The following is an 11,355-nucleotide window of genomic DNA, read 5'->3' on the forward strand; positions in this document are numbered from 1 at the left end:
ACTGAGTTGTTGTGTGCGCAACGCTGATCGACTTCTCTTGCTGAATTGCCCATAAAATATATTTTATTTTATATTGCAAGAATATAAAAATGTATTTAGGTAATTGTATAGCAAATTGTTTATAATAAACAAATGTAAACAACACTGGCTCAACATATTTTGCACCAGCTACATGGTTGTAAAACTAAATAAAATTGTTTGCCATTATTGTGCTTACTTACCTTGAAAGTAGGCATAAAATTGTCTCGAATAAGTTTTGTTGCGCCAAATGATGTCATTTGAAAGCAATTATTATATTGCTGGATCTGAGTCAAAAAGTGATTGGAATCTGGCCTATTTCCGGAAACCAATGAAGGTAATGGCTCTGGTGGCGGTACCAATGGCGTCAATTTGACTTGGCCGCTGGCGCAACACAATCCAGTGCCTTCATTTTTGAATTTCAATGCCTTACAATGTGGACACACAATATTCATTAGTCCAATAGCAACAATTCGCTCTGAACTGTAATCGATTGCAACATTATAACTGAATGCAGCTCTGTGGGGATTAAACACAACATTTCTATGTTGATTTCGATTCCGTTGAAGTTCATTTCGCGCTTCGCGTTGCTCATCAGTTTGATTTGCTCGTAGATTTCTTTGACTTGCCGTATTTCGAGTTCTGCGGCCTAAATATGTACGTCTGGTTATATTTTTACAAATCGCTATTGAACAACTTGGCATTTTGAAGTAAATACTGAGCTTAACACCACGCGCGAGTTACCACTTTCAGTGTTCCCCTGCAGACTTCCCGTACTACGCCTATGCCATCAACCGGGACTCTGAGCAGCACCAACACACAGAACTTACAGAATGCCTGTGTGACCGGTCATCGCCAAGTGACACTACGGTGTATTTTGACGTTTCACAAACGGCCACACTGAGTGACACGTCGACGTCGTCAATTCATTCGCTTTGTTCACTTCAACCAACGAAGACATGTTTAATTAGAAGAGTTTAAACATTCCATAACCAATACTACTATGAAACATAGTTACCCTAACCCACGACCGGTAACTGGCGCAGTCGGACTCGTCATTGGACTAGAAGAAGAGCCGAGGACGGGAACCCCACGCAATGCAGATTGGAATAATATTATTAGCAAAGTAAGCATTGGAAGTGATAAATGGCAAGGTGAAAGTATAATAGATATCGAAAATACAGATGTATACAAGTTAAGTGCATCGCATAAGAACCAACTAGGTTCCCGAGTGAAACAGGCGCCTATGCCCACTCGCAACGATCAACAAAGGGCCACCTAGGCTCACGGATGAAACAGGCGCCTATGCCCATCCGCAACGTGTTCTATTTCTTCACATCTATCCTCTATATGGCAGTGTGAGGTGCCGAATTCATATCGGTCGAATAGTTCGCTTACATTACAGTAGCTGATGTGTGCATACATACAAAACGTACAAAAAAAATACATATATACAAACACAAATATAATACATACATACACATACATATAAGCATGTATATCAATTCGGCAGTTCTGCGCGACGACTCCGGCGCCTACCTAGCGTCGACGACGTCGCCTGGCTGGCGTTGCGAGTCGCCACCGCCGACTCACGACTAACAGCTAAATACAGCTAAGCCAAGAAACGGTAAATGTCGTCCGATCACGGGTATTACCCAACTACTACCACAGGGTTTGCAACGGAAAAAATTAAAAAAAATATATAATAAAAATTTTCGTCGCGACATCTATGGCGCCTAAGCCAGCGTCGTCGACGTCGCTGCCACAGACCACAGCTATGGTAAGGCAATATTAAAATTCTTTAGATCATTCAAGAGTTGTCCTCCAGTGAAGCAAGATCGTTGTGAAAATATCAATTTTGTATGCAAAAACGCAAATCAAATATAAAAATATATAGTAACATTAATTGTGACACAAACATCTATACGCAAAAGACGTGAAAGTGACATTTGTAAATTCATTTAAGTGTTTACGCTAACAGTGAAACAAAGTGCACAAAGAAACTAAATCGTAAAATCTATACAAAATTCTTCGCCATTTATCACAACCAAACAACAAACCATATTACAATAAGTTAAAATCAAAATATACCATATTCGTGTAAAGATATACATTTACTTGTCACACAAAAATATATATATATTATAAAAATAAGCACACGCATAAATCTATATATATATATATATATATATATATATAATCCCATATATATAAATCCCTAAATATACTCATATATATATATATTCACATGTATACACATACATACATATAAATTTAACGCACATATATAGATACAAATATTATATTAAGCATAGTACACTAAACACAGCGACCACACGCTGCCGCCGCGGGCTGTAACGGGAGATGCCAAAGCTACAAAAATACAGCCGACCAATAGCAACGCAGTATGCAATAATGTAATATGATGAAATTCCCCGAAATGATGAAATTTCTGTACTTCTGGAATATTCTAACACACAATACAATATGATGACATACCAATGATTTCCCCGAACTGATAGAATTATTATTCTTGAGAAATATTCTAGCACATCCACCAGCTTACAAAAGTATGCGCCGACACGGCCATCCTGACCTTTACACGTCCTTGTGAAATGTTACCAAAATGATTCGTTCCCTTTAATTTTATTGTAAAACTATTTTTACATCATTTTAAAAAGTATATTAGCCAATTGACAAATCAAATTTCCAAATTTAAATTTCCAATAAAAATTTCTTTTCCTTAACATAATTCATTTTCTTCATATTCATATGTAATGCGCAACACGCCATGATCAAGACATTTGCCTTGCACTTGTGCTTACATTATACTTAAAAAATTTCATTATTAGCCCTTCAGGCATCCATACTGTTTCTTTCAACAGCTTCAATAATTTCGCTACTGTCTCTTTCAACAGCTTCAACAATTTCGCTACTGTCTCTTTCAACAGCTTCAATAATTTCGCTACTGTCTCTTTCAACATCTTCAATAATTTCGCTACTGTCTCTTTCAACAGCTTCAATAATTTCGCTACTGTCTCTTTCAACAGCTTTAATCATTTCGCTACTGTCTCTTTCAACAGCTTCGTTACAATTTTCAAATTCTGCTTGTACTTGCCAATTTGGCATTTTCCTTACGTCATCGTGAGCATATTTATATTTTCTATTATTTGTCAGTGACCTGAGCATATACCTGTCTCCGTCTAATAATTCAGTTATTTGAAAAGGGCCTCTGAACTTCGGGCTTAATTTTGTTTGATGCCTCTCTTCATTCTTTAACAATACAAAATCTCCGACTTGACATCTATCAACATTAGCTTTGTTTTTATCAAATTGCGCCTTGTTATATGCTGCTGCAGCTGAAATACTCTGAACTGCACGTGCTCTTACTTCTTCTAGATCAACCTCATCTACCTCATCGCAAGGTGGAACCAACCCCAACGGCCGAGCAACTTTGCCAATAAACAATTCTAAAGGGCTTGCCTTTGTCACTCGACTAACCGTACAGTTTAATGCTAACTGGACCTCACCTAATGGGTCTTGCCAAGAGCGACTGCTAGTCTCGACTGCGGTTAGTAACTTTTTTAAGGTGCTCATAATGCGTTCTACTTGACCATTTGCTCTACTTGCACCAGTCGCAATCAAGTGCAAATTTATTTTCTGTTGCTCACAGAAATCTCTAAATATACTGCTGGCAAAACACCTACCCTGATCTGCAATAATGCGATTTGGTACTCCAAACAGAGATATAGCCGACGTCACTGCACTTACGTAATTCTCTGCGTCAATTTTAGTATTAGAATAGAATTTAGTAAAGGCATCTACTTGAACGATGATATACTCTTTCTGATCAGACTTGCCGCTTAACTTTCCAGTTATGTCGATGTGAACAGTGTGCCAAGGGATATTTACTTTTGGTATTGGATGAAGGCTAGCTTGAATTTTGCCCGAGGAGGTCTTTGACATTTTACACGTAATGCAGTTTTCAACGAATTTTCGAATATATTTAGACATGTTATCGAACCAGTAATAGTCATAGGCCTTGTCTAACGTCTTCTCCCATCCCAAGTGCATGATTGACTCATGAATTTGGTTTATAACAGACCATCTAAATACCTTGGGAACAATTGATAACGATCGAGTTCTACCATTTCGCTGAATTTTTCGATATAATATTCCTCCTCTTAACTCATAAGTTTTTGCAACGTCCTCAGCCAGGGAATTGTCCTTCAATTTATTTACAATATTTACTATTTCGAAATCTTGACGCTGTTCAGCCAAAAGCCAATTACTTGATATTTCAGCCAAATTAATTCGTTTTTCAAGAACTTTGGGAGTTGTAATACTCAAATCCGCTGAAGGCACATTTCTTGAAAGGAAGTCAACATGCGCCATTCGTTTGCCTTCCCTATATTGTAAATCAAATGTAAATGATTGTAAATAAGACCACCATCTCTGTACTCTAGGAGATAGGTCTTGTTTTGTCCTTGAGGCCTTAAAAGAGTTAAAGTCAGTAAAGACAACAAAGTTTCTACCCAGTAAATAATGGCGGAAATGTTTCATTGCTAAAACAACAGCAAGAGTCTCCAGTTCATATGAGTGGTAACGTGACTCAGCCGGAGAAGCTGCCTTACTAAAATATTCAACGACATGAGACTTGTTGTTAATTTTGTGTAATAAGATGGCACCGTATCCACGAGAACTTGCATCTGTATGCAACTCGATGGAATGCTGCGGATCAAAAATTAATAAAACTGGCTTCTGGGTAAGAATAGAAATAACCTTTTGTCTTATTTCTTCATGCTCTGGCTTCCAAATAAATTCATTCCTTTCTGAAGTCAAAAGATATAACGGCTTCAAAAACAAGAAAATCCTTCCATAAATTGTCGAAAGTAAGACGCTAATCCTATAAATTGTCGCAAAGCAGGGACCGACTGAGGAGGTGGTAAAGCAGTTAACGCTGCAATTTTAAGCGAATTTGGCCGGATTTCACCTGCACTCACTTCGTATCCCATATATTGAACCTTTGACTTTAAAAAAGAACATTTGTTTATATTGAATAAAATCCAGCTTTTGTGAGACAATCAAGAGTAATCTGCAACCTTTCTAAAGCCTCACTTTTCGTTGAAGCAGCCACCATTACATCGTCCATATAAACGACTACAAATTTATTTGCAAGGTCTCCGAGAGCTTGCATCACTGTACGCTGGAAAACAGATGGAGCATTTCTGAGCCCAACCGGCATTGCCAAGAATTCATATTGTCCATCTGGGTGACAAAAGCTGTACACTCTACTGAATCTGGGTGTAATGGAATTTGATAGTATCCACTTGCCATGTCCAGACATGAAAAATATTTCGCTCCATGAAGTCTCGCTATTCGGTCTGATATAAGGGGCAAGGGGTATCTGTCTGATACCGTATTAGAATTTAATTCTCTATAATCAACACACAAACGATGGGAGCCGTCCTTTTTGTTGACTAACATTATGGGACTTTCAAAAGGTGAACAGCTTGGTTTTATAATGTTACACTCTAATAATTCATTAATTTTGTCTCGCACTAATTCCATTTCATTTGGACTAAGTCTATATGGTCGTCTTTGAACAGTTCTTTTTGGGTCAACTAATTTAATTTTCATTTCTTCCGAGCTAACTCTGGTCAATGGAATTCCGGCAATAAAAGATTTTGAGTATTTTTCCACTAAGCGCTAATTTTCCGCGCTCGCCACAATTAAAACAAGTCACATCCGATTTTTGACGGTGACCAAAAGGGTTCCTTTCGTTGCTGTCCTTGGCATTAGACGAAAATTGCTGCTGCTGTTTAGCTCTACATTCGATCATCCTGTGACCGAGTTTTCCACAGAAATGGCATCTCATTGTTGACAGTCGCTGGCGCTTTATGTCAGCTGGAGGCATTTCTTCTTGCGGAGTTTTCTTTCGTTTATTAAACCTAAATGCTTTAAGCTCAGTTTGTAATTCACTTCTTGTGCGGACATTTGAAGTAAATGTTAATCGTTGCAGCCTGCTATCTACATGAGCCAACTTAGCAAGCGTTACAGAAACAGCTATTTCCTCCACATCCATCTCACGCCACTTCGTAATAAGCGACGTCATCATGCGACTAGCATAATTGGAGAGACATTCGCCGTCAGTTGGACAACCTGCTAGCATTGCTAAAAACATAGCCGTTTCCACACTAGCAAAACGTTGCACGAAAAGTTCCTTAAACTCGGCCCAAGTTATTTCCGGATAGCATATTTGAGCAAACCACTGCGACGCGCTTCCTTCCATCGCTGCACTTAAAGCCATAACTAACGCGCTGCCTTTTATAGTTGATTCAGCCAAGATAATATTTGCCGTAGAGCACCACGCCGTTGCGTCTGCGCCATCAAGGTCCGCGTTAAATTTAGGTAACACCACAGTATTTTTGTTTGTTGTTTCGGATGCCGTTGATTGTATTGCTTTAACAAGTTCGATCAAGTTTTTATTTTGCATTTCCATTAAAACGCGCCACGGCCCATCTATGGTGTTAGGCAGCGAGCCAGATCCCACTTCTGATGTCGGAGCACAATTATTATTCTCCATTTCGCGCAGCGAGTTTCGAACGCAACGAAGGTCTACACGCAATTAAATTGTGTCACTCACTTCTTCTCCGTGCTATCCTTCGAACCACGCTCGGCGACAGCGACCACACGCCGCCGCGCGCTGTAACGGGAGATGCCAAAGCTACAAAAATACAGCCGACCAATAGCAACGCAGTATGCAATAATGTAATATGATGAAATTCCCCGAAATTATGAAATTACTGTACTTCTGGAATATTCTAACACACAATACAATATGATGACATACCAATGATTTCCCCGAACTGATAGAATTATTATTCTTGAGAAATATTCTAGCACATCCACCAGCTTACAAAAGTATGCGCCGACATATATAAATAAATATATATTCACACGTATACATAGTTTAAAAAAAAAAAAAAAAAAAAAAAACAAACATATACATACACACATATATATCCACACACATACACATATATAATATTTCACTACATCCGCATTACGATATCTACTTTTATCAATCTCATATAGTAATACATGTCAGCTAAACAAGGAAGAACCATACCTTTAACGAGAAACCTAGTAGGGCAGCAGAAAGAGAAAGAGCAATTAGAAACTTGCAACTTACAGAACAAGAGGAAGAAGAAAACAATTTATCCCTAATAAACCAAACCATGACCAAACTATGACACAAAGAACCAATAGAGACGTGATGGACGAATTACAAATACCCGACGCAATAAAACTATTACCCACTTATGACGGAGACAAAGAATTACTAAACAAATTCATTACAAGTGTAGAACGAGTATTGAAGCTGATCACGAATATAGACAAGACAGCATATGGGGAATTACTATTAGGAGTAATTAGAGACAAAGTTATTGGACATGCAGACAAAATATTAATTCGAGAGAGAGTGCCGTTAAACTGGGATGACATTAAACAAGCCTTAACGGATAATTTTGGGGAATCGAGAAGCGAGGAAAATTTAATGGATGATCTCCGCGAGATTCCTTATAAAAAACTAGCTATTAAGAATCTATATCAGGAGATTGCAGGAATAAGAGTCGCAATGTTAGAAGTTTTAGAGAGAGATGAAACTAATATTGAAATAAGAAAAATAAAAGAAAGTTCGTATGAAAAACTTACATACAAAAATTCATCGCAGGCTTAAAGAATCCTTTGAGATAGACAGTAAAGGCACAAAACCCTAAGACTCTCAGACAGGCTAACGAAATAGCAAAGGAGTTGAGAGATGACTACATAAGAGACAGAAATAGAGATGAGTACCACAACCCTGGAGGACGGGGACGTGGACGAGGACAATATAATAATAGTAATAGATATAATTCAGAACAACAACAATACAATAACACAACTAATAACGATGAACAACGAAACAATAATTACAAGAGAGGACGGGACAGGTCAAATGACGATAGTAATAGTAACAGAGGACAACACCAAAGATTCATGAACAAGTTATTAGGCGAAATCATAGGAAAAAGTTGCTTAGTATATATGGACGATATCATCGTTTATTCAGCATCGTTGCAGCAACATATGCAGCTTTTAAAAGTTGTGTTCAATAAATTAAAATCAGCTAATCTTAAAATACCACAAGATAAATCAGAGTTTTTCAAGAAAGAGTTAGAATTCTTGGGACACATAGTGACACCCGAGGGTACAAAACCTAATCCAAAAAAAAAAAATAGAGGCAATACAAAATTTGGTCTTACCGAGAACTAGGAGACAAATAAAATCATTTATAGGGCTGTTGAGTTATTATTGGAAATTTATAAAAGACTAAAACCTTTGACAGTACAACTAAAAAAAAAAAAAAAGCGGTGGAGATAACCCAAGAATTTAGAGAAGCTTTTCAGTACGCAAAAACATTACTATGCAACGACCCGATTTTACAATATCCAGATTATGACAAACCGTTCTTACTAACGACAGACGCTAGTAACTACGCACTAGGAGCAGTGTTGTCACAAGGAAAAGTAGGAAATGACAAACCAGTAGCATATGCAAGTCGGACGCTAAATAGGGCTGAAGTTAATTATTCTGCTTCAGAAAAAGAAATGGTAGCCATAGTCTGGGCGGTTAAAAAATTTCGACAATACTTATACGGGACAAAGTTTACGATTTATACAGATCACCAGCCCTTAATTTATTTAAATAATATAAAAAATAACGCTAAACTAATAAGGTGGAGACTACAGTTAACGGAGTACGAATATGATATCGTTTATAAGAAAGGCAAATTTAATACTAACGCAGATGCATTAAGTAGAATGCAAGTCGAAACATTTGTAAATGAAAGTGAGTCAGTAGAAGCAGTCAACGGGGATGACCCTGGGGATTCAGGAGAAATCGCGAAAATAACGGAAAAACCAATAAACGATTTTAAGATGCAATTAATTTTGAAAATAGGAGAAATTGTAGACAAGATAACTGAAACACCTTTTAAGAACAAAATAAGGATAACATTCGTACAGCCACAATATACGGACGACAATATATAAAAAATACTTAAGGACACCTTAAAATCAGGAAGGCTTTGTGCGATTATGACAAGCAACGATATATTCAACAGAATATTTATGATATATAAGGATTACTTTGAAAAAAAAGGGTTGTAAAATTATTCGTGCGACACTGTTCCTCAAAGAGGTGTTAAACCCTGAAGAACAAAATGCCATATTAATAAAAGATCACGAAAATAGTAATCACAGGGGAATAGATGAGACCATATTGCATGTAAGAAGATTGTATTATTTCCCAAGAGTAAAAGAAGTTGTAACAAAAATAATTAATAATTGTGACATTTGTCAGACTATGAAATACGACAGAAACCCTCAGAAACTTAAATTTCAAGTACCTCAAATACCGCTACAGATAGCGCTATAGATAGTTCACATAGATTTGTATTTTATTAACAGCGCAATTATGTTAACAATCATAGACAAGTTTTCTAAGTTTGCAGCAGCATACACAATCCAGAATAGAAATACCATTACTATTATTACGGAATTGAAAAAATTCGTTTTAAATTATGGGTTACCTCAACTAATTATTTGTGATCAGGGGGCAGAATTTAACTCTAAACTATTCAAAGATTTTTGTAAACAATATAACATGCAACTTCATTTTACTTCATTCCAGCAGTCTAGTAGTAATTCCACAGTAGAAAGACTACATTCCACTCTGACGGAAACGTACAGAATAATTTATAAAGTAAAAAAAGACCATAAAATAAACTGTGACCACGAAGAAATACTAACCGAAACCTTAATAACCTACAACAATGCAATACATTCGGCAACAAAATTGACACCATTCGAATTATTTACAGGAAAGACCCATTTATTCAATAGAACAGTAGAGTATTCAGATTAACACGATTATTTACAGAAACTTAACGAATTTAAGACAAAATTATACATACAAGTTCAAACAGAAATGACAGCAAAGGCCATAGAGAGAAATCAGAAACAGAATGAAACAAGGACAGACCCACTACCACTAATAGCAGAAGATATAGTATTTAGAAAAGAAAATAGTAGAAATAAGATAACGCCAAGATTTTCTAAGCATATAGTTAGAACAGACCACGGAATAACTTTTGAAACGAAAAAAGGACAGAAAGTTCATAAAGAAAAAATAAAAAGAAAATTTAAAGATAGACAAACAGTTTAGAACAAAAATAAAATAAATAAAATAAAGATATAAAATACAAACAAAATAATAATAAAAAAAAAAAAAAAAAAAAAAAAAAAAAAAACACACATCACCCTGTTGCAAGAAGCAAATAGAACACACAACACGATAAGCCTTATTAATGTAAATAATAATAATATTTATTAAAAAAAACACACACGAACATATATTCATATAAGCACTACAATATTAATGTTAATTATAAGTACACTAGCTACACCGCAAGTCGTTCCGTCAAGCATTCCATCTCGCTGGCCGTCACGACATTATAGGGGGGGAGGAGTTACCACTTTCAGTGTTCCCCTGCAGACTTCCCGTACTACGCCTATGCCATCAACCGGGACTCTGAGCAGCACCAACACACACAACTTACAGAATGCCTGTGTGACCGGTCATCGCCAAGTGACACTACGGTGTATTTTGACGTTTCACAAACGGCCACACTGAGTGACACTTCGACGTCGTCAATTCATTCGCTTTGTTCACTTCAACCAACGGAGACATGTTTAATTAGAACAGTTTAAACATTCCATAACCAATACTACTATGAAACATAGTTACCCTAACCCACGACCGGTAACTCGCGCTCTAGAAAACAACTAATAGCCTCTATACACTTCACTGTTTTTATCTATTCTAATGCTGCTGTTTCTTTAATCTAATCCTTTTTGGTAAACTATATTTTTAGTTTTATGTTCTGGCGCGTAAATAAATAATGCTGATGGTTTTCCGACACGGGAACGGCGACATATAATTGGCCATGTGAAAAACATGGATTTTCTACATTGATGCCACATACACTTAGCGACTGCCCTTGTGATTTATTTATTGACATTGCAAATGCAAGCCGCACTGGAAACTGTATCATAAACGCGTAAAGCTGAATGGCATATCGTTCGGTATCATAGGGATGCGTGCGATTAAAACATCTTCGCCTTTGTACTTCCCTTTCAAAATTGTGGCTTCGATGACGTTGTTCAATAATTTCTTCACCGCAAGCCGGGTGCCATTACACAGACGTGGCTGGTTTATGTTCCGTAACTT

At 36.9% G+C, this 11,355-nt stretch overlaps 1 long non-coding RNA gene across 1 annotated transcript; it reads left to right on the forward strand.

Moving 5' to 3' along the window:
* The first annotated feature begins 1,107 nt into the window (after positions 1-1,107).
* Positions 1,108-1,339, forward strand: LOC116803368. Its single transcript, XR_004363587.1, has 2 exons — positions 1,108-1,144; positions 1,203-1,339. It is a non-coding gene; the product is annotated as an uncharacterized LOC116803368 (long non-coding RNA).
* Positions 1,340-11,355: the final 10,016 nt, after the last annotated feature.

This window comes from Drosophila sechellia, unplaced genomic scaffold (genome assembly GCF_004382195.2).
Source record: "Drosophila sechellia strain sech25 unplaced genomic scaffold, ASM438219v1 U_9, whole genome shotgun sequence".
NCBI lineage: Eukaryota > Metazoa > Arthropoda > Insecta > Diptera > Drosophilidae > Drosophila > Drosophila sechellia.